General features: G+C 39.5%; 1 protein-coding gene and 2 pseudogenes across 13 annotated transcripts in view; 1 reads left to right on the top strand and 2 right to left on the bottom strand.

Annotated features, from left to right (window-relative positions):
* The window catches only part of LOC110345474 (uncharacterized), a 793,246-nt gene that overhangs the window by 656,568 nt on the left and 113,441 nt on the right, over positions 1 to 23,237 (bottom strand). The window lies entirely within an intron of this gene.
* On the bottom strand, positions 6,076 to 21,166 carry LOC147824423 (protein VCF1 pseudogene; annotated as a pseudogene).
* Positions 21,043 to 23,026, top strand: LOC101702982 (eukaryotic translation initiation factor 4B pseudogene; annotated as a pseudogene).

The following is a 23,237-nucleotide window of genomic DNA, read 5'->3' as shown; positions in this document are numbered from 1 at the left end:
AGTAAGAAATGAAATACTAGAACTCAAGCGAACTCTTGAACAAATGAACGTAACAGATGTTTACAGAGTCTTCCACCCCACAAAATCAGAATACACATTCTTCTCAGCTGCACATGGGTCATTCTCCAAAATAGACCACATACTCACACATAGAACATGTTTAAGTAAGTGCAAAGGAATTGAAGTTATCCCCTGCATATTATTAGACCATAGTGCAATGAAATTGGAGATCCATAGCAAAACAAACTCAAAAAATTTCATAAACACGTGGAAATTGAACAACAAACTTCTGATTAACCAATGGGTCACGGAGGAAATTAAAGAAGAAATCAGACAGTTCCTTCAATTAAATGACAATGACAATACAACATATCAGAATCTATGGGACACAATGAAAGCAGTCTTAGGAGGGAAATTCACAGGAGTGAATATGCATATTAGGAAAACAGAAGAAAACAGAATGAGCCGAATTAAACAACCTGATGCTGACCCTCAAGCTTCTAGAAAAAGAAGAGCAGGACAACCCCAAAGCTCATACAAGGGAGGAAATTATAAAGATCAGAGGAGAAATCAATGCAATGGAGACTAAGAGAATGATACAAAAAATCAATGAAGCCAAGAGTTGGTTCTTTGAAAGAATCAACAAAATTGACAAACCCTTAGACAACCTTATAAGAAAAAGGAAAGAAAAGGCCCAAATTCATGCAATTAGGAATGAAAAGGGTGAAATTACAACACACCCAGCAGAAATACAGAGGATCATTAATACCTACTTCCAGAACCTAAATGCCAATAAGATGGACAACACAGAAGAAATGGACAGATTCCTAGATACATATGAATTACCAAAGTTGAACAAAGAAGACCTAAAAATTCTGAACAAGCCAATATCAACCAATGAAATGGAAAATGTAATTAAAAACTTATCAACTAAGAAAAGACTGGGCCCTGATGGCTTCACTGCTGAATTCTACAAGACATTTAGAGAGGAACTGCTGCCACTACTGTTTAAACTCTTCAATGAAACTAAAAGGGCAGCAATACTCCCAAATTCATTCCTGGAAGCAAGCATCACCTTGATCCCCAAAGCAGAGAAAGACCCAACTGAAAAGAAGAACTATAGGCCAATCTCACTAATGAACATAGATGCAAAACTCTTTAATAAGATAATGGCAAATAGAATGCAGAAGATCATCAAGAAGATCATACACCCTGATCAAGTGGGATTCATCCCAGGGATGTAGGGATGGTTCAACATACGCAAATCAATCAATGTAATACACTATATCAAGAGAGCCAAAGACAAAAACCATATGATTATCTCCATCGACACAGAAAAAGCATTTGACAAAATCCAACATGCATTTATGATAAAAACCCTACAAAAAATTGGAATACATGGTCTCTACCTCAAACTGATAGAAGCCATCTATGAAAAACCAACAGCCAATATCATACTAAAGGGACAAAAACTGAAATCCTTCACACTAAAATCAGGAACAAGACAAGGATGTCCACTATCACCACTCTTGTTTAACATAGTTCTGGAAACATTACCCATGGCAATTAGACAAGAGAAAGATATAAAAGGAATAAAGATAGGAAACGAAGAAATCAAATTGTCATTATTTACAGATGACATGATACTCTATATAGAAGACCCCAAGAACTCCACCAAAAGTCTTCTAGACTTAATAAACAAATTCAGTCAAGTAGCTGGTTACAAGGTCAACACACAAAAATCAATAGCTTTCCTCTACCTCAATGACAGACTCACTGAGAGAGAAATAGGGCAAATAATTCCTTTCACAATACATTCCAAAAAACTGAAATACCTAGGAATCAACCTAATGAAAGAAATCAAAGACCTCTTCTCTGAAAACTATGGCACTGTGAAAAGAGAGATTGAAGATGATATCAGAAAATGGACAGACATCCCCTGCTCCTGGGTAGGAAGGATTAATATAGTGAAAATGGCCATACTTCCAAAACTGCTATATAGATTTAATGCAATTCTAACTGAGATCCCAGCAGCATACTTCATAGACCTTGAGAAAACAATCCAAAAAATCATTTGGAACAAGAAGAGAGCCAGAATAGCAAAAGCAATTCTAGGTAACAGAGACAAGGCAGGGGGTATCACAATCCCCAACCTGCAACTATACTACAAACCTACTGTGATAAAAACAGCATAGTACTGGCAAAGAAAAAGACCTGAGGACCAGTGGAACAGATTAGAAGATGCACAAACAATGCCAGACACACTCAGCCATCTCATCTTTGATAAAGGAGCCAAACACCCTCACTGGAGGAAAGATAGCCTCTTTAATAAATGGTGCTGGAAAAATTGGGCTTCAACTTGCCAAAGATTAAAACTAGACCTGTATCTCTCACCATGCACTAAACTAAAATCAAAATGGATTCAAGATCTGAATATTAAAATAGAAACTCTGAACCAGGTGGAACAAAGGTTAGGCAGAACCCTTGAAGACATCGGTGTAGGAAAAGATTTTATGAACATAAACTCAGTTGCCCATGAACTAGCACAAACAATCAACAAGTGGGATCTCTTCTTATTAAAAAGCTTCTGCACAGCAAGAGAAACCACCAGCAGTGTTAAGAGACAACCCACAATGTGGGAAAAAATCTTCACCTGCTTTTCCTCAGACAAAGGTCTACTATCTCGAATCTATGAAGAACCTGAAAAGATCAGACCTCCCAAATTTAAAGACCCAATCCAAAAATGGGCATCTGAAATGAACAGACATTTCTCAGACAAAGAAGTAGAAATGGCAAATAAATACATGAAAAACTGTTCAACATCACTGGTCATTCAAGAGATGCAAAAGAAAACAACGCTGAGATTCCACATCACTCCAGAAAGAATGGCTGCTATCATGAAATCAACCAATAACAAATGCTGGAGGGGCTGTGAGGAAAGAGGAACCCTGCTCCACTGCTGGTGGGAGTGTCGACTGGTGCAAGCACTGTGGAAATCAGTATGGAGATACCTCAAAGAACTAGGACTGGAAGTTCCATTTGACCCCGCTATTCCACTGCTGGGGGTCTTCCCCAAAGAATTAAAAGAATCATACCACAGTGATATATGTGCACTTATGTTCATAGCAGCACAGTTTATAATAGGTAAAACTTGGAAACAGCCCAAATGCCCATCAACTGGAGACTGGATCAAAAAATGTGGTTTATTTATAAAATGGAGTACTACTCAGCCATAAAAAATGAGAAATTAGAGACATTTATAGCTAAGTGGATGCAAATTGAGGCAATACTCTTAAGTGAAATAAATAGGACACACATGAATAAATACTGAATAGTTTCTCTGGTGTGAGAAACTGAAAGCGTAAATAAGGACTAAATGTATAATAGGTAATGTGAAATAGGAAGAAAAGGGGCAAAGGGGAAGGAAGTGGGAGGGCTAGGGGAAAGGATAGAAGGGAATGGGATTAATATGAGAAAATGGAAAATTAGGAACAAAATCTTTGTAAATAGGGAGGAATAGAGGGGTTGAAGGGAGGGCTGGGCAAGGGTGAAAAATAAGAACCAAGAGAGATTACGTAAAGGTGCAAATTTCCAATGATGAATGTCATTATATTGTATACCTAAAATGAACCAATGATTAGAATGAATAATCGATAATGCAAAATAGGAAGAAAAGGTCCAAAGGGGTAGGGGTAGTGGGAGGGACAGAGAAAAGGAAAGAAGGGAAAGGAAAAATGCTGAGAAATGGAAAAAATTGAAATAAAGTCTGTGTAAATAGGGTAGGGTGGAGGGCATGAAGGGAGTGCTAGGAATGGGGAAAAAGAAAAAAAAGACTACAGCTTCAATGTCCATCCATTTAGCTATAAATGTCTCTACTTTTTCATTTTTTATGGCTGAGGAGTACTCCATTTTATTTTTTAAAAACCACACACACACACATTTTCTTGATCCAGTCTCCAGTTGATGGGCATTTGAGCTGTTTCCAAGTTTTAGCTATTACAAGTTGTACTGCTATGAACATGGGGGCACATATATCCCCATGGTATGACTCTTTTAATTCTTTGGGGAAGATACCCAGCAGGGGAATAACTGGGTCAACTGAGACTTCCAGTCCTAGTTCTTTTTTTTCTGCCATTAAGTTTATTGGTACATTTTTGGTATAAAATACAGTTACATTCACCATTGGGATCTTGTTCCATTATATGAGTATCTTGGTTCTTATTTTTTCCCCTTCCCTTGCCCTCCCTTCACTCCCTCCACCCTTCCCTATTTGCAAAGACGTTCTTTCCATTTTATTTCCTCTTTTCATATTTTTTTCTTTCCCTTTGTTCCCTTCCCCTACCGCTCCCAATTCCCCTGCTCTTTTAGACCTTTTATTCCTGTTACACAATATCACTTATACATTTTTTAAATTAAAATATTAAGATCTTGGAGGCGTTACCACATATTATACAGAATTTAAAAGGATATAGAAAGCATATTTCAAAAATCTGTTTTGAAATAAATTTGACAACTTCTAAGAAGTACCTTGGAAGACAAATTAATGAAACTAACTCTGGGGAAATATAAAATTTGAATAGCACCTATTAAAGAAAGTATATTCTTATCTTGAAAAACTACCTATATGACAACAGCAGGCTCATAAACATTTTAACTGATAAATTATATCAAACAATTAAAGTAGAAAAAAGAAGGAACACTTCTCCCCTCATTTTAGGAACTCAACATTGTGCTAATCCTAAAACTAGACAAAGATAATAGAAGAAAAAAGTATGAACATGGATAGAAATTGGTCTAACAAAAACTATTGGAAGTCAGATCTGGCAGGATGTAGAAAGTGGTTTTGTTATAGGGATGGCAGTGTTGGTTCAGCATTGGAAGATCCACCCCCAAAAGTCATCATTTTAACAGAGGAAAGGAAAAAGCCATATGATCCTGTCACTAGTTGGAGAAAAAGTATTGGACCAAATTCTACAGCTGTTCATGGTAAAAGCTATCAGGAAGCTAGAAGTAGAACAGAAACTTCTCAACAGATGAAAGACATGTACTCCATATGTTCAGCAAGAACACCTTATATGAATGGAGAAGATACGATGCTTCCTCTTTAAGGTGGGGAACAAGGGCAGATATGCTTACTCTTTATCTGTCCATTAAACTTTGAAACCTAGACCCAAACCAAAATAGTCTGGCAATAAAATGACACAATTAGGATAGGATTGGCAAGGTAGAAGCAAAATCTTTATATGTAGATGAAATGATCATCCACAGAGAAACTACTAAGAAATCTCTAGGAGCCCCTAGAACTTGTACTTGAATTTAGCAGGATTAGAAAACACAAAGTATGTATAAAAATAAAGGTCTGTGTATACTTGCTATAAATGAAGAATTGGATATTGAAATTTAAAAGTTATGTAGGAGTACAAAGGACATAGAAAAGTTAAAAAAAAATACAAAAACAGCATTGGAAGACATTTAGTACCTAATTTTCAGAATTCTTCTAAAGCTACAGTTATCAAGGGAGTGTTGGTGTAAGAAAAGACATATAGATCATTGGAATAAAACAGACAGTCTAGAAAAAGAACCACACATATATGGTCCACTGAGTTTTGAAAGATTATTTAACATTAGCATTTTATAGAATATAAACTCAATTCAAGAGCCGAGGAAGAGATAGTGTTTGCAGCAAACGGCATTAGAACACCTAGTATCCGCATATAAAAATTAACCACAACCCTTTTTTTCCACACATGACAATAACTTGAAGGGATCTATGAACCTAAATAAGAAAGCCTAAAAATCTAAAACTTTAAGAAGAAATTATAAAGGAAAATGTTTATGAATTCAGGGTAGGCAAGAACTACCTAGGATACAAAAAACATGATGTATAAAAGAAAAAAAACAAATGATAAATGAGATTCCATCAAAATTTAGAACTTTAAATGACATCATTAAAATGAAAAGTAGTCCTTAAACAGACCATATTTACAATGCATATAACCTATGACCAGAATATATAAAGAATTCTTAGAGCTAATTAAAAGACAACCCAATTAAAATAAGATGATAAATAGCCAGTATAGCACAAAGAATGCTGTGCAACTCTAGAATCAGAAAAATACTAATCAGTACAATAATAAGATTGAATTATACACTAATTAGGGAGATGAAGTTAAAAGTTTTAAAGGCCTTGTCATGACTTTTTCTTTTTGTTGGATTCTCCCCCTTTGTGTTTAATTTGTCACACCCAATGGATTCATTCTGCTAGGTTTCCAGGGGTTGTGATCCTCATTGTCTTTTCCTAGGGTATGTTCTAAGATTTTTTGGAGTGCCAGTTTGGTATTCATGAAGTTCCTGAGGTGCTCTTTGTCATGAAAGTATCTTATTTCTCCATCAATTTTGAAAGACAGTTTTGCAGGGTACATCAATTTGGGTTGGAGGCTGTTTTCCTCTAGGGCTTGGAATACGTCACTCCAAGCTCTTCTTGACTTGAGGGTTTGCATTGAGAAGTCTGCTGTGATTCTGATGGGCTTTCCTTTGTATGTGATTTGTTTCTTTTCTCTCACTGCTTGTAGAATTTTGTTCTCCTGTTGGATTTCTGGAATCCTACTATTATGTGCCTATGTGTAGATTTTTTTTTTGATTAAGGCTAGCTGGAGTCCTATATGCCTCACTTATCTGTATGTCAAGTTCTTTCCCCCTCTTTGGGAAGTTTTCTGCCATCACTTCTGTGAACAGTTTTTTTATGTCATCTCCACTCTCTCCTCTTTCTTCATTGACTGCAATCAGTCTTACGTTATTCTTCTTTGCATCATCTAGCAGCTGCTGGATTGAATTCTCATGTTCCCATAAAATTTTTTCTGTATTAAATTCTTTTATTGGTACATTGTAGGTATACAACACAATTATATTTCTCACTGGGAACTGTACCTTTATATAATGCATCTTGGTTCTTATTTTTTCCCCATTCCTAGCCCCCCTTTCACACTCTCCACCCGTCCCTATTTACAAAGACTTTATTTCCATTTTTTCCATTTCTCCTCATTTTATCCTCTCCCTTCTTTCCTCTCCCCTGCCCCTCCCACTACCGCTACCACTTTGGACCTTTTCGTCCTATTTTACATTATCGATTATTCATTCTAATCATTGGTACATTTTAGGTATACAATATAATGACATTCATCATTGGAAATTTGCACCTTTACATAGTCTCTCTTGGTTCTTATTTTTCACCCTTGCCCAGCCCTCCCTTCAACCCCTCCAGTCCTCCCTATTTACAAAGATTTTGTTCCTAATTTTCCATTTTCCCATATTAATCCCATTTCCTTCTATCCTTTCCCCTAGCCCTCCCACTTCCTTCCTCTTTGGCCCTTTTCTTCCTATTTCACATTACCTATTATACATTTAGTCCTTATTTACACTTTCAGTTTCTCATTCCAGAGAAACCATTCAGTATTTACACATGTGTGTCCTATTTATTTCACTTAGGAGTATCGCCTCAATTTGCATCCACTTAGCTATAAATGTCTCTAATTTCTCATTTTTTATGGCTGAGTAGTACTCCATTTTATAAAAAAAACCGCATTTTCTTTATCCAGTCTCCAGTTGATGGGCATTTGGGCTGTTTCCAAGTTTTAGCTATTACAAACTGTGCTGCTATGAACATGGATGCATATATATCACTGTGGTATGATTCTTTTAATTCTTTGGGGAAGATCCCCAGCAGTGGAAAAGCGGCATCAAATGGGACTTGCAGTCCTAGTTCTTTGAGGTATCTCCATACTGATTTCCACAGTGCTTGCACCAGTCTACACTCCTACCAGCAGTGGAGCAGGGTTCCTCTTTCCTCACAGCCCTTCCAGCATTTGTTATTGGTTGATTTCATGATAGCAACCATTCTTTCTGGAGTGAAGTGGAATCTCAGCATTGTTTTCATTTGCATCTCTCGAAGGACCAGTGATGTTGAACATTTTTTCATGTATTTATTTGCCATTTCTACTTCTTTGTCTGAGAAATGTCTGTTCATTTCAGATGTCCATTTTTGGATAGGGTCTCTAAATTTGGGAGGTCTGATCTTTTTAAGTGCTTTATCGATTTGAGATAGTAGACCTTTGTCTGAGGAAAAGCAGGTGAAGATTTTTTCCCACATTGTGGGTTGTCTCTTCACACTGCTGGTGCTTTCTCTTGCTGTGCAGAAGCTTTTTCATAAGAAGAGATCCCATTTTTTGATTGTTTGTGATAGTTCACGGGCAACTGAGTTTATGTTCATAAAATCTTTTCCTATACCAATGTCTTCAAGGGTTCTACCTAACCTCTGTTCCAACTGGTTCAGAGTTTCTATTTTAATATTTAGATCTTGAATCCACTTTGATTTTAGTTTAGTGCATGGTGAGAGATACAGGTCTAGTTTTAATCTTTGGCAAGTTGAAGCCCAATTTTTCCAGCACCATTTATTAAAGAGGCTATCTTTCCTCCAGTGAGGGTGTTTGGCTCCTTTATCAAAGATGAGATGGTTGAGTGTGTCTGGCATTGTTTGTGCATCTTCTAATCTGTTCCACTGGTCCTCAAGTCTGTTTCTCTGCCAGTACCATGCTGTTTTTATCACAGTAGGTTTGTAGTATAGTTGCAGGTTGGGGATTGTGATACCCCCTGCCATGTTTCTGTTACCTAGAATTGCTTTTGCTATTCTGGCTCCCTTCTTGCTCCAAATGAAGTTTTGGATTGTTTTCTCGAGGTCTATGAAGTATGCTGCTGGGATCTCAGTTGGAATTGCATTAAATCTATATAGCAGTTTTGGAAGTATGGCCATTTTTGCTATATTAACCCTTCCTACCCAGGAGCAGGGGATGTCTGTCCATTTTCTGATATCATCTTCAATCTGTCTTTTCAGAGTGCCATAGTTTTCAGAGAAGAGGTCTTTGATTTCTTTCGTTAGGTTGATTCCTAGGTATTTCAGTTTTTTGGATGCTATTGTGAAAGGAATTATTTGCCCTATTTCTCTCTCAGTGAATCTGTCATTGATGTAGAGGAAAGCTACTGATTTTGTGTGTTGACCTTGTAACCAGCTACTTGACTGAATTTGTTTATTAAGTCTAGAAGACTTTTGGTGGAGTTCTTGGGGTCTTCTATATAGAGTATCATGTCATCTGCAAATAATGACAATTTGACTTCTTCATTACCTGTCTTTATTCCTTTTATTTCTTTCTCTTGTCTAATTGCCATGGCTAATGTTTCCAGAACTATATTGCAAGAGTGGTGATAGTGGACATCCTTGTCTTGTTCCTGATTTTAGTGTGAAGGATTTCAGTTTTTGACCATTTAGTATGATATTGGCTGTTGGTTTTTCATAGATGGCTTCTATCAGTTTGAGGTAGAGACCATGTATTCCAATATTTTGTAGGACTTTTATCATAAATGCATGTTGGATTTTGTCAAATGCTTTTTCTGTGTCTATGGAGATAATCATATGGTTTTTGTCCTTGGCTCTCTTGATACAGTGTATTACATTGATTGATTTGTGTATATCGAACCATCCCTGCATCCCTGGGATGAATCCCACTTGATCAGGGTGTATGATCTTCTTGATGATCTTCTGCATTCTATTTGCCATTATCTTATTAAGGATTTTTGCATCTATGTTCATTAGTGAGATTGGCCTATAGTTCTCTTTTCCAGTTGGGTGTTTCTCTGCTTTGGGGATCAAGCTGATGCTTGCTTCCAGGAATGAATTTGGGAGTATTGCTGCCCTTCCAATTTCGTTGAAGAGTTTCAACAGTAGTGGCAGCAGTTCCTCTCTAAATGTCTTGTAGAATTCAGCAGTGAAGCCATCAGGGCCCGGGCTTTTCTTAGTTGATAAGTTTTTAATTACATTTTCCATTTCATTGGTTCATATTGGGTTGTTCAGAATTTTTAGGTCTTCTTCGTTCAACTTTGGTAATTCATATGTATCTAGGAATCTGTCCATTTCTTCTGTGTTGTCCATCTTATTGGCATTTAGGTTGTGGAAGTAGGTATTGATGATCCTCTGTATTTCTGCTGGGTCTGTTGTAATTTCAACCTTTTCATTCCTAAGTGCATGGATTTGGGCCTTTTCTTTCCTTTTTCTGACTAGGTTGGCTAAAGGTTTGTTAATTTTATTGATTCTTTCAAAGAACCAACTCTTGGCTTCATTGATTTTTTGTATTGTTCTCTTAGTCTCCATTGCATTGATTTCTCCTCTGATCTTTATAATTTCCTCCCTTGTATGAGCTTTGGGGTTGTCCTGGTCTTCTTTTCCTAGAAGCTTGAGGTTCAGCATCAGGTTGTTTAATTGTTCTCATTCTGTTTTCCTAATATGCGTATTCACTGCTGTGAATTTCCCTCCTAAGACTGCTTTCATTGTGTCTCATAGATTCCAATACGTTGTGTTGTCATTGTCACTTATTTGAAGGAACTGTCTGATTTCTTCTTTAATTTCCTCTGTGACCCATTGATTATTCAGAAGTGTGTTGTTCAATTTCCACATGTTTATGAAATTTTTGGAGTTTGTTTTGCTATAGATCTCCAATTTCATTGCACTATGGTCTGATAATATACAGAGGATAACTTCAATTCCTTTGCACTTACTTAAACATGCTCTATGTGTGAGTATGTGGTCTATTTTGGAGAATGACCCATGTGCAGCTGAGAAGAATGTGTATTCTGATTTTGTGGGGTGGAAGACTCTGTAAACATCTGTTAAGTTCATTTGTTCAAGAGTTCGCTTGAGTTCTAGTATTTCATTACTTATTTTTAGTCTAGTTGATCTATCTATTTGTGACAGTGGGGTGTTGAGGTCCCCCACTACAATTGTATTAGTGCATAGATATCTTTTCGTGTCCGTTAGTATTTGTTTTATATAGTTGGGTGCACTAGTGATTGGTGCATAGATATTTATGATTCTCATCTCTTCCTCTTGGGTTCTTCCCTTTACAAGGGTGTAGTGTCCTTCTTCATCTCTCTTAATCAGTTTTGGTTTGAAATCTACTTGATCTGCAAAGAGGATTGCTACTCCTGCTTTTTGGGGGGTTCCTGTCACATGCAGTATTGTTTTCCACCCTTTACCTTTCAGTCTATGAGTTTTCTTTTGAATTAAGTGTGTTTCTTGTAGCAGCATATTGTTGGATTTTGCCTCTTGACCCACTCTGCCAGTCTATTTCTTTTGATTGGTGAATTGAGACCATGAACATTGATGGTTATAACTGTAACGCATTGACTTGTCATTGCCATGACTTTTTCTTTTTGTTGGGTTCTCCCCATTTACATTTAATTTCTTGTCCTGCCAGATGGGTTCATTCTGCTTTGCTTCCTGGGGTTGTGATCCTCAGTGTCTGTTCCTAGGCTATTGTGTAAAATTCTTTGGAGTGCTGGTTTGGTATTCACAAAGTTCCTAAGGTGCTCTTTGTCATGAAAGTATCTTATTTCTCCATCCATTTTGAAAGATAGTTTTGCAGGGTACATCAATCTGGGTTGGAGGTTCTTTTAGGGCTTGGAATATGTCACTCCAAGCTCTTCTTGACTTGATGGTTTGTGTTGAGAAGTCTGCTGTGATTCTGATGGGCTTTCCTTTGTATGTGATTTGTCTCTTTTCTCTGACTGCTTGGAGAACTTTGTTCTTCTGTTGTGTTTCTGGATTCTTAACAATTATATGCCTATGTGTAGATTTTTTTTTTGATCAAGGCTATTTGGAGTCCTATATGCCTCACTTATCTGTATGTCAAGCTCTTTTCCCCTGCTTGGGAAGTTTTATGCCATTATTTCTGTGAAGAGATTTTTTATGTCATCTGCTCTCTCTCCTGTTTCTTCATTGAGCCCAATCAGTTTTATGTTATTCTTTTTTGCATCATCTAGCAGCTGCTGGATTGATTTCTCATGTTCCCTTGTAATTTTGAAGCAATTTTTCTTTTCCTGGCTACTAATTGCAATCTTATCTTCTATATCTGAAATTCTGTCCTCACATTGGCTCATTCTGCTGTGTAGACTTTCAATGGAGTTTTTCATGTCCTGGAAATCTATTTGCATCTGTTTTATGGATTCCATTTGTTTCTTATGTTGGGATTCCATCATGTTCCTCAGCTCTTCTCTAGATTTATTAATCATGTCTTGCACCAGGGGCACAATTTCTCCTGTTATCTCAGAAATTATTTCTCATTTCATTTTTTCCAGATCCCCTTTGTTTGCCAGTTCAGTGGGTCCAGGTGGTTGAGTATCAGTGTGTTCCATCTCATTTCCCTTTGGGGTTGCTGTAGGTGATCTGGAAGTCTGGTTTTGAGACTTATTTACGTGTTTTCTCATTTTGACTTGGGGGGGGGGCTGTTAGCACCTGCACGGATTACCTCTTCTGAACTGGCAGAGGTGGGACAGGGGCCAGGAGCAGCAGTAAGGATGGTGACCCAAAAGCCCTTTCCTGTGGGCTGGTAGCAGCCAGAGGGATGGTGACCAGGAAACCCCTTCCTCTGGATCAGGATCAGTGGGATGGTGGTTCAGAAGCCCCTCCCTCTGGGCCTGGAGTGGTCTGAGGGATGGTGGCCCGGAAGCCCCTTCCTCTGGGCCTGGGGCAGCGGGACAGAAGGTGGCCCAAAAGCCCTTTCCTCTGGGCTGGGAGCAGCGGGAGGGTTGGTGACTGAGAAGCCCCTTCCTCTGGACCAGGAGCAGTGGGATGACAGCTCAGAAGCCCCTACCTCTGGCAGGGAACAGTGAGACTCAGTACCTTGGTCTGGTGGTTTAGTGTCCTCTGTGTCTTTGTAGTGTGGAATCAGGTGGCTGCCTGTCTGCAGCAGGGTGATTCGGCATCTTCCACATGACTCAGGACCTCGGTAGGGCGTGCACAGACCTGCCTGTCTGCAGTGGGCTGATTCAGTGTGTTCTGTGGGACTCAGGACCTAGATAGGGCATGGGCAGATCTGCCTGTCTGCAGCGGGGTGATTCAGCATGTTCTGTGGGACTCAGGACCTCAGTAGGGCATGCACAGACCTGCCTGTCTGCAGCGGGCTGATTCGGTGTGCTCTGTGCAACTCAGGACCTTGGTAGGGCATGCTCCCTTACAATTTTAAAGCAATTTTTCTTTTCCTCCTCATTAATTGCAATCTTATCTTCTATATGTGAAATTCTACCCTGACTTTGGTTCATTCTGCTGTGCAGACTTTTGATAGAGTTTTTAATCTCTTGGAAATCTGTTTGCATCTGTCTTATGGATTCCATTTGTTTCCTATGTTGGAATTCCATCACGGTCCTCAGATCCTCTATTTTTTTATGTGTCCTCTCTAGATTTATTAATCATGTCTTGCACCATCAGCAAAATCTTTGCTGTTATCTGAGTAATTATTTCTGATTTCATTTTTCCCAGATCCTCTTTTGTTGCCAGTTCAGAGAGTCCAGGTGGTTGAGTATCAGATTGTTCCATCTCGTTTCCCTTTGGGGTTGCTGTAGGTGATCCAGAAGTCTGATTTTGAGGCTTGTTTTTGTGTCTTCTCATTTCCATGGGAGGAGGTGCTTCTGGCACCCACACGGCTCACCTTCTCTGCCTTAGGAGCTTGGGAAGATGGTGGGGGAGCTTCCTTCCGGGTGCTGTGACTGGCTGAGCTTCTCTGCCCTAGGAGCCTGGGATTGAGGCAAGGAGCTTCCTTCCGGGTTCTGGGCCAGTCCTAGTTCTCTGAGGTATCTCCACACTGATTTCCACAGTGGTTGCACCAGTCGACACTCCCACCAGCGGTGGAGCAGGGTTCCTCTTTCCCTACAGCCTTGCCAGCATTTGTTATTGGTTGATTTCATGATAGCAGCCATTCTTTGTGGATTGAGGTGAAATCTCAGCATTTTCATTTGCATCTCTCGAATGACCAGTGATGTTGAACATTTTTTCATGTATTTATTTGCTGTTTCTACTTCTTTGTCTGAGAAATGTCTGTTCATTTCAGATGCCCATTTTCAGATTGGGTCTTTAAATTTGGGTGGTCTGATCTTTTTAAGTTCTTCATAGATTCGAGATAGTAGACCTTTGTCTGAGGAAAAGCAGGTAAAGATTTTTTCCCACATGGTGGGTTGTCTCTTCACACTGCTGGTGGTTTCTCTTGCTGTGCAGAAGCTCTTTTAATAAGAAGAGATCCCACTTGTTGACTGTTTGTGCTAGTTCACGGGCAACTGAGGTTTTGTTCATAAAATCTTTTCCTACACCAATGTCTTCAGGAGTTCTACCTAACCTCTGTTCCACCCAGTTCAGCATTTCTATTTTAATATTTAGATCTTTAATCCATTTCAATTTTAGTTTAGTACATGGCAAGAGATATAGGTCCAGTTTTAATCTTTGGCAAGTTGAAGCCCAATTTTTCCAACACCATTTATTAAAGAGGCTATCTTTCCTTCAGTGAGGGTGTTTGGCTCCTTTTACCAAAGATTGGGATCTCAGGAAATCTCATCTTATTAAAAAGCTTCTGGGGCCAGGGATTTAGCTCAGTGGTTCCAGCGCCTGCCTCACAAGCACAAGGTCATGAGTTCAATCCCCAGTACCAAAAAAAAAAAAAAAAAAAAAAAAAAGCTTCTGCACTGCAAGAGAAAACACCACCAGAGCTAAGAGACAACCTACAATGTGGGAAAAAATTATTAGCAGCTGTACCTCAGACAAAGGACCACTATCTAGAATATATAAAGAACTGAAATAATCAGACCCCCCAAATTTAAAGACCCAATTCAAAAATGGGCATCTGCAATGAACAGACATTTCTCAGACAAAGAAGTAAAAGCAGCAAATAAATATATGAAAAAAATGTTCATCACTGGTCATTCAAAAGATGCAGATGAAAACAACACTGAGATTCCACCTCACCCCAGAAAGAATGGCTGCTATCAAGAAATCAACCAATAACAAATGCTGGCAGGGGTGTGGGGAGAAAGGAACCCTTCAACATTGTTGGTGGGAGTACAGACTGGTGCAACCACTGTGGAAATCAATATGGAAATACCTCAAAGAACCAGGGCTAGAGGTCCCATTTGACCCAGCTATTCCTCTGCTGGGAATCTTCCCAAAAAAATTAAAAGAATCATACCACAGCGATATATGTGCACCCATGTTTATAGTGACACAGTTTGTGATACCTAAAGCTTGGAAACAGCCCAGAAGAACACAGAACCCCTGGGAGATCAACACTGTGTTCTGCCAGCAAGCTATTTAGTGTCCCTGGGGCAGTAACTTGCAAATATTCTTGATGCAGAACTATTTTCAAGGGAGAATGAGATACAGCACTGGACATGTGCTCTTTTAATTCCTTTTTGGATTCCTCCCACTTTGGAATGTGACAATTCTTGCACATTTCACTGCTGCCCCAAAACTTTCTGTGGCTCTGAAGTTCCAAATACTGGAGAACAAAGATAATTTCTATGTGATACAGTTTTATTATACCATGACTATAAAAGGATATGAAAATGCAGGCACCCTTCTGGAATTCATCCATTTACAATAATTAACATTAGAAAATCCTTCTCATCCCTCATCCCTTTTAACTCTCTGTGACATTGGCATTTTCATTGTTCCTGTTTTACAGATGAGAAAACTGGAGGTCACAAGAAAGTTGCTTGTCCAACTTCATGTTGCTAGTAATAAGCAGAGCTAGGGGCTGAAACCAGATCTCTTTTATTAGAAATCCACACCACACTTAACTGTCCTACCTCCTCAGTAATCCAAACTCCCAGATCTTGGAAAGCAAAACAAGCCAATTAACAGGTTTTAGTATCAACTCTGTGCAGACTTTCATGCTCAGCCTTTGGGGTTTATTCTCAGCTTGTGTCATCATCTTTCATGCACAGTTTGCCTCCCTAAGTAGTAATCACATTGTTGGATCTTTATAGTTAGAAACTATGTCTTTTCCATCTCTGTGCCCCTTATTTGGAAGGGTCTTTCACACACTTAAGTAACTTCTGGATCATCTTGTTAATCACAGTGGCCTCTGCCTCTCTGGGCCTCCCAGACAGTTCCTGCACAAGACAGGCTTCTCTGCCTATGAAGATATGGCACAAACATGTGTCTCACAGGATTCTTTTACAACAGCAAGTAGGAAGCAGCTGGAATATCCCACAAGAGAAAGTTGCTAAGTAAACTATGTGCTATCTGCATGAGGAACTGTTACACAACTATTAAAAGTCATGTTTTCAGAAACTATCAAATAACACAGGAGAATGTTCTCCAAATATTATATTATATTATATGTTTATAGCAAAGAAAAACAGCTTAGATAAAATACACCAAAATGTCAACTTTTGCTCTCTCTAGAGGAGAAAGTGAAACTACATATTCTATCTTCTCTTTCAGAACATTAACTCCCTTTTTTTTTTTTTGCACTAATGCTGCTTTAAGTGGTGGCCCAATAGAGAAATACAAAGTTTTACTAGCTTGAATCAATAGAAGATTTAACATATGCCCATTGACACTACCAAATAGCCTTATAATAGAAATGTATCCCATGCTGCAAGGCTGTAGACAATGTGCAAACAAGATGAAGATGGTTTCTTGCATTAAGTAGCATAAGAGGGATAACTGCGAACCCAGCATTGTGAGTGTACCAATCTGGAGAAAATCCTTTTGTCCTGGTGATGGTTTCATCTTCCATATCTTTTAGTTGAGTGATAAATGAGTTTGCTTCCTCCATTTTTACATTTTCTTGTTAATACACATTTTGTTTCAGTAGGGTGCCATCCATTAAGCCTGAAGGAGTCATCCTGAGTGTTTCTGACTTGTGTTATATACAGGTCTGTTTGAGACCTCAGCTTGTCTTCTTAGAGCATTCAGTTGTTGTTTCTTTTATTGTTAGACAAAAATGCTAGCAACATGTCCTTTCCATATTCCCTGCCATCAAACCCATTAAGATCCAAAGTTCCTTAATGCAAAATAGGAAGAAAAGGTCCAAAGGGGTAGGGGTAGTGGGAGGGGCAGGGGAAAGGAAAGAAGGGAAAGGAAAAATGCTGAGAAATGAAACTAAAGTCTTTGTAAATAGGGAAGGGTGGAGGGGGTGAAGGGAGGGCTGGGAATGGGGAAAAAATAAGAACCAAGATGCACTATGTAAAGGTACAATTCCCAATGAGAAATGTAATTATGTTGTATACCTAAAATGTACCAAGATCCAAAGTTTTTGTCAAACATCTGGTTCTTAAATCAGGGTGCAAAGAAAGTAAAGAATTAAGTAAAGAATTTTTTAAAAGATTAAAAAACAACTCTTTGTCAAAACCCCGTGCTCTTTAAGCATGGCCTGTGCTGTAACTATTCCCGCATAACACTAGTTTCCACATCCCACTACTGGCCTTTATATTCTATCCGTATTAGAGGAACAGACTGTGGAAACTAGGTGAATCTTGCTCTCTTCTGAAGCAGTCTTCATTTTCAAGATTTGAGTTGTCAGATAACAGAACCCCATGCTGTTCCCCCATCCTTTTCAACCCTGACAAACAACAAAGCCCTCTTACTAGAGGCACCCAAGCAACTCATCTGGGCTGTGTGTGCAGTGTGGCTTCCAAATGGAGGGGCATGGACTGCAGTGCAGAGGGAGCAGAAGGGGAGCAGGCAGAGGCTTCAGGTGGACTCTAAGGCACTTCCTCTACATCCAATGGCAGGTTGACCCCCCGGCACTCTCCTCTTAAGACAGCTCATCGGTGAGAAAGATGAAATATTCTCACCCTCATTATTCAAACTTGGCTGGATCTCAAGTATGACAAAATAACAAAGGAACATGCCCATCTCCTTAAATACTATTGTATTTGGACAGTCCCTCTGCTCACTTCTAAGCCATACAATTCCAGAGTCAGTAATGGAATGTGGTCCCCTAGTCCTGTTGGGGGGTGACTTCACTGTTTGTTACTTTGGACATCAGTTTGGCTAGCTTATACTTTATCAGCATTCATCTATGCCTTAGCTATTGACACTATAAGATGGAATGATGTAAGATCACATAAGCTGCTGATACGACTTACAAGCTTTAAGTAGGACAAAAAGTCATCACATATTCTTTGACTTTCAGAACTGTGTGGTATTTTCTAGTGAAGTCTGAGGTTCAGACTCTGGGGGAATAGTGATGTAGAAGTTATCTGGCTATACAAGAGTCTGAAGGACATTCTCCCTGGAAGAACAAATATATAACAAAGAGTGGAGACCATCACTAGGGAGGATGCTTCACTTCCACAGTAAATTGGATCTGAGTGTTCTGTTAAAACAGGCAGAGTACTTTCCATAAGATGTCTATATACTAAGAGGCAGTATGGCAATTAATTTCAGTGCAAGACTGAATCAAGCTTCCTATCTTTTGGGGGAAAAGTGTTTTGGGTTTTTTTCATGGAAACTAGATACTCTTTGCTAGTTTATTGAATTAAAAAAATTGAAGATCTTGCACTTTTAAAAGACCCTTTTACATAAAGTAGAACTTCTAGGTGACAGATTGAGAAATCAGTCTGAATTGGACACACTATGGATGCAACACACAGATGAAATTTCCTCACACCACTACCTTGACATGGATCTGATACCCTCCCTCAAAAGAATCCTATAAAAAATTGCTTCAAAGCCCCTTTGAAATTGCAATAGTTCAGCAGAACCACAAGTAAACAATTGCAGGTTTTTCTATGTGCACTTTTTCAAAACATCGTAAGTTGAAGTATCAAGTCTGCACAGCACTGTCCCTTCACAGAAGGTAAGAAACTTCCAGTGTATCATGTCAGAGGCTGTCCTCGGTGCTGTAGGCTGTGAAAGTGGGCCTCCTTCAAGGTCTGGTTTATGTGGAAGGGTCTTGGCACAGTGCAGACTGCTCAGGCATGGGCTGAGGAGTGTTGGAGCTGGATCCGGACATGACCTGGCTTAAGCCATTCTCTGACCCACTAGCCTTGTCTGGGCTATGGATGCTGGTGCTGCTGTTGCTACTCCTGCCACTGTCACACTGCTGGAAGACTCTGTGTCACAGGAATCATGAAAGACAGGGTTTCTACTACTCCTTTTGCTCTGGGGCGGGAGATGATTGTCTTCTTCATTGTCATTCCTTCTCCTTTTCCTGTGGGGGTAGGCGCTTGCTCCTCATACCTAGTGAAGAGGACCTATTAGGCACTGCTCTGCACAAAGAGCAAAGTTGAGGGGCTTGCGATCAGGCAACCGCCATGCCCACCCCCTCAGGCCTTTTACTAACTCCTTTATTCTTTTCTTTTTTTTCCAGTAAGTTTATTGGTACATTTTAGGTATAAAATACAGTTACATTCATCACTGGGATCTAGTATCTTTACATGATGTATCTTGGTTCCTATTTTTTTTCCCCTTACCCTGCTCTCCCTTCACCCCCTCCACTCTTCCCTATTTGCAAAGACTTTGTTTCCATTTTTTTGCTTTTCTCATATATTTTCTTTTCCCTTCTTTCCTTTCCCCTACCCCTCCCACTTCTCCTACTCCTTTAGACCTTTTCTTCCTATTACATAATATCAATTATACATTTTTAAAATTACCAAATCAAGATTTAGACTACATTACCACAGATTTTACAGAATATAAAAGGATATAGAGGGGCTGGGGATTTAGCTGAGTGATTTCGCTGCCTGCTGCACAAGAACAAGGACTCAAGTTCAATCCCTGGTACCAAAAAAAAAAAAAGAGGATATAGAAAGCATATTACAAAAATTGTTTTTGAAATAAATTTGACAACTTCTAAGAAGTAACTTGGAAGACAAATTAATGAAACTAACTCTGGAGGAAATATAAAATTTGAATAGCACCTATTAAAGAGAGTATATTCCTAGCTTGAAAACCTACCTATATGACAACAACAAGCTCGTATACATTTTAACTGATGAATTATATCAAAAATTTAAAGCAGAAAAAAAAGGAACACTTCTCCCCTCATTTTAGGAAATGAGCATTGTGCTAATACTAAAACTGGATAAAGATCATAGAAGAAAAAAGTACGAACATAGATAAAAATTTGTTTAACAAAACAATTAGAAGATCTGGCAGTATGTAGAAAGTGGTTTTATTATAGGGATGGCAGTATTGGTTCAGCACTGGAAGATCCACCCCTATAAGTAACGTTTTAACAGAGGAAGGGAAAAAGCCATATGATCCTGTCAGTAGTTGCAGAAAGAGTATTGGACTAAATTCTACAGCTGTTCCTGGTAAAAGCTATCAAGAGACTAGCAGTAGAACAGAATCTTCTCAACAGATAAGCCATGTACTCCATACTTCCACCAAAAACACCTTATATGAATGGAAAAGATACAATGCTTTCTCCTTAAGGTGGGGAACAAGGGCAGATATGCCTACTCTTGATCTGTCCATTCAACTTCAGAACATAGGCCCAAACTACAATAGTCTGGCAACAAAAAGAAGCAATTAGCATATGATTGGCAAGGTAGAAGTAAGATCTTTATATGTAGATGAAATGATCATCTACAGAGAAAATACTAAGAAATCTCTAGGAGCCCCTAGAACTTGTATTTGAATTTAGCAGGATTAGAAAACAAGGTATATATAAAAGTTCAGGTTTACGTATACTTGCTATAAATGAAAAATTGGAAATTTAAAACTTATGTAGGAGTACAAAGGACCTAGAAAAGTAAAAAGAAAAAAAAAGTGTTGGAAGACATTTATTACCTAATTTTAAGACTTCCTCTAAAGCTGCAGTAATCAAGGCAGTGTTGGCATAAGGAAAGACAAATAGATCAATGGAATAAAACAAGAGAATTTAGAAATAGAACCACACATATATGGTCCATTGAGTTTTGAAAGATTATTTAACATTAACATTTTATAGAATATAAACTCAATTCAGGAGCAGAAGAAAAGATAGTGTTTTCAGCAATGGTACTAGAACACCTGGTATCTGTATGTAAAAAATTAACCTCAACCCTTTATTTCCATACATAAAAATAACTTGAAAGGATCTATGAACCTAAATATGAAAGACTAAAACTATAAAACTTTAAGAAGAAATTATAAGGGAAAATGTTCGTGAATTTAGGGTAGGCAAGAATTTCCTAGAATACACAAAATAAGATGTATAAAAGAAAGAAATTGATAAATGCGCTGCTTTACAAACCTAGACAGCAGCTCCCTGCCTCCTGTCTCCATCCTCACATCTCTGCCCCCTCTCACTTTTCAGTCTCCTACCCCGACGCGCCCGCTATAATCACGTGATTGCCTCATCCGGGTCCTTTGCGTTCTGGCTCCCTGTCCCAACATGGCGGCCTCAGCAAAAAAGAAGAATAAGAAGGGGAAGACTATCTCCCTAACAGACTTTCTGTCTGAGGATGGAGGGGCTGGTGGAGGAACCACCTATGTCCTCAAACCAGTGAGCTGGGCTGATGAAACAGATGACCTGGAAGGAGATGTTTCAACCACTTGGCACAGTAATGACGACGATGTGTACAGGGCATCTCCAATTGACCGCTCCATCCTTCCCACTGCTCCATGGGCTGCTCGGGAACCCAATATCGACCGGAGCCATCTTACCCAAATCTCCACCCTACACTGCTTTCCTAGGAAACCTGCCCTATGCTGTAACGGAAGACTCTATTAAGGAATTCTTTAGAGGATTAAATATCAGTGCAGTGCATTTGCCACGTGAACCTAGCAATCCAGAGAGATTGAAAGGTTTTGGTTATGCTGAGTTTGAGAACCTGGATTCCCTGCTCAGTGCCCTCAGTCTCAATGAAGAGTCTCTAGGTAACAGGAGAATTTGAGTGGATGTTGCTGATCAAGCACAGGATAAAGACAGAGATGATCATTCTTTTAGGGGAGATAGAAATCGAGATTCTGACAAAACAGCCACAGGCTGGAGGGCCCGTCCTGCCACAGACAGCTTTGACGACTACCTGCCTAGAAGAGGTGATGACAGCTTTGGAGACAAGTATCGAGATTGTTATGATTCAGACCGATATCAGGATGGGTATCAGGATGGCCCACACCGGGATATGGATAGATATGGGGGCCCAGATCGCTATGATGACCAAGGCAGCAGAGACTATGATAGAGGCTACAATTCCAGAATAGGCAGTGGCAGAAGAGCCTTTGGTAGTGGGTACCATAGAGATGATGACTACAGAGGAGGAGGAGACTGCTATGAAGACCACTATGACAGACTGGACGATCGGCCCTGGGGCTCCAGAGATGATTACTCCCAGGACGATTACAGGCATGATGACAGAGGTCCCCCCCCACCAAAGACCCAAACTGAACCTAAAGCCTCAGAGTACTCCTAAGGAAGATGATTCCTCTGCTAGTACCTCCCAGTCCAGTCGAGCAGCTTCTATCTTTGGAGGGGCAAAGCCTGTTGACACAGTGGCTAGAGAAAGAGAAGTGGAGGAATGGCTACAGAAGGAGCAGGAGAAATTGCAGCGTCAGCTGGATGAGCCAAAACTAGAACGATGGCCTCGGGAGAGGCACCCAAGCTGGCGAAGTGAAGAAACTCAGGAACGGGAAAGGTCAAGGACAGGAAGTGAATCATCACAGACTGAGTCCTCAGCCCCATCTGGCAGAAATGCCTGAGGGAGAGAGAGTGAGAAGTCTCTAGAAAATGAAACATTCAATAAGGAGGAAGACTGTCACTCTCCAACTTCTGAGCCTCCCAAACCTGATCAGACTCTAAAGGTAATCCCAGCCGCTCCACCAAAGGAGAATGCATGGGTGAAGCGAAGTTCTAACCCTCCTGCTCGATCTCAGAGCTCAGACACAGAGCAGCAATCCCCTACAAGTGGTGGGTGGAAAGTAGTTCCAGCTCAGCCTTCTGAGGAAGGACTGGCAAGGAAAGATGAAAATAAAATAGATGGGATGAGTGTCCAAAAAGGCCAAACTGGGAACTCCAGCCATGGTCCAGGAGATGGAGGGAACAAAGACCATTGGAAGGAGTCAGATAGGAAAGATGGCAAAAAGGATCAAGACTCTAGATCTGTACCTGAGCCAAAGAAACCTGAGGAAAATCCATCCTCCAAGTTCAGTTCTGAAAGCAAGTATGCTGCTCTCTCTGTGGATGATGAAGATGAAAATGAAGAAGACTATGCTGACTAGACTTCGACATCCTGTGCTTTTCTCCTAGTCTTTCTCCACCCTAGGAACATTCGAGAGCAAATCAAACCTCTCTCCAGACAAGGCAAAATAAAACGCACCATCTCCTGGAGACCTTTCTTAACTTTTTTTAAAAAAATGAAATTCTTCTGCATGCTGCTGCAGCCTTTAAAGTATTGAAGTAACCAGAGAATCACCAGTATAGCCAGAGAGA

The sequence above is a fragment of the Heterocephalus glaber genome, unplaced genomic scaffold, assembly GCF_053883595.1.
Source record: "Heterocephalus glaber isolate CG9 unplaced genomic scaffold, H.glaber_assembly_v1.0 deba00001543, whole genome shotgun sequence".
Lineage (NCBI taxonomy): Eukaryota > Metazoa > Chordata > Mammalia > Rodentia > Bathyergidae > Heterocephalus > Heterocephalus glaber.
Note: the sequence above shows the minus strand (reverse complement) of the source record. Positions and strands in the feature narration are given on the sequence as shown.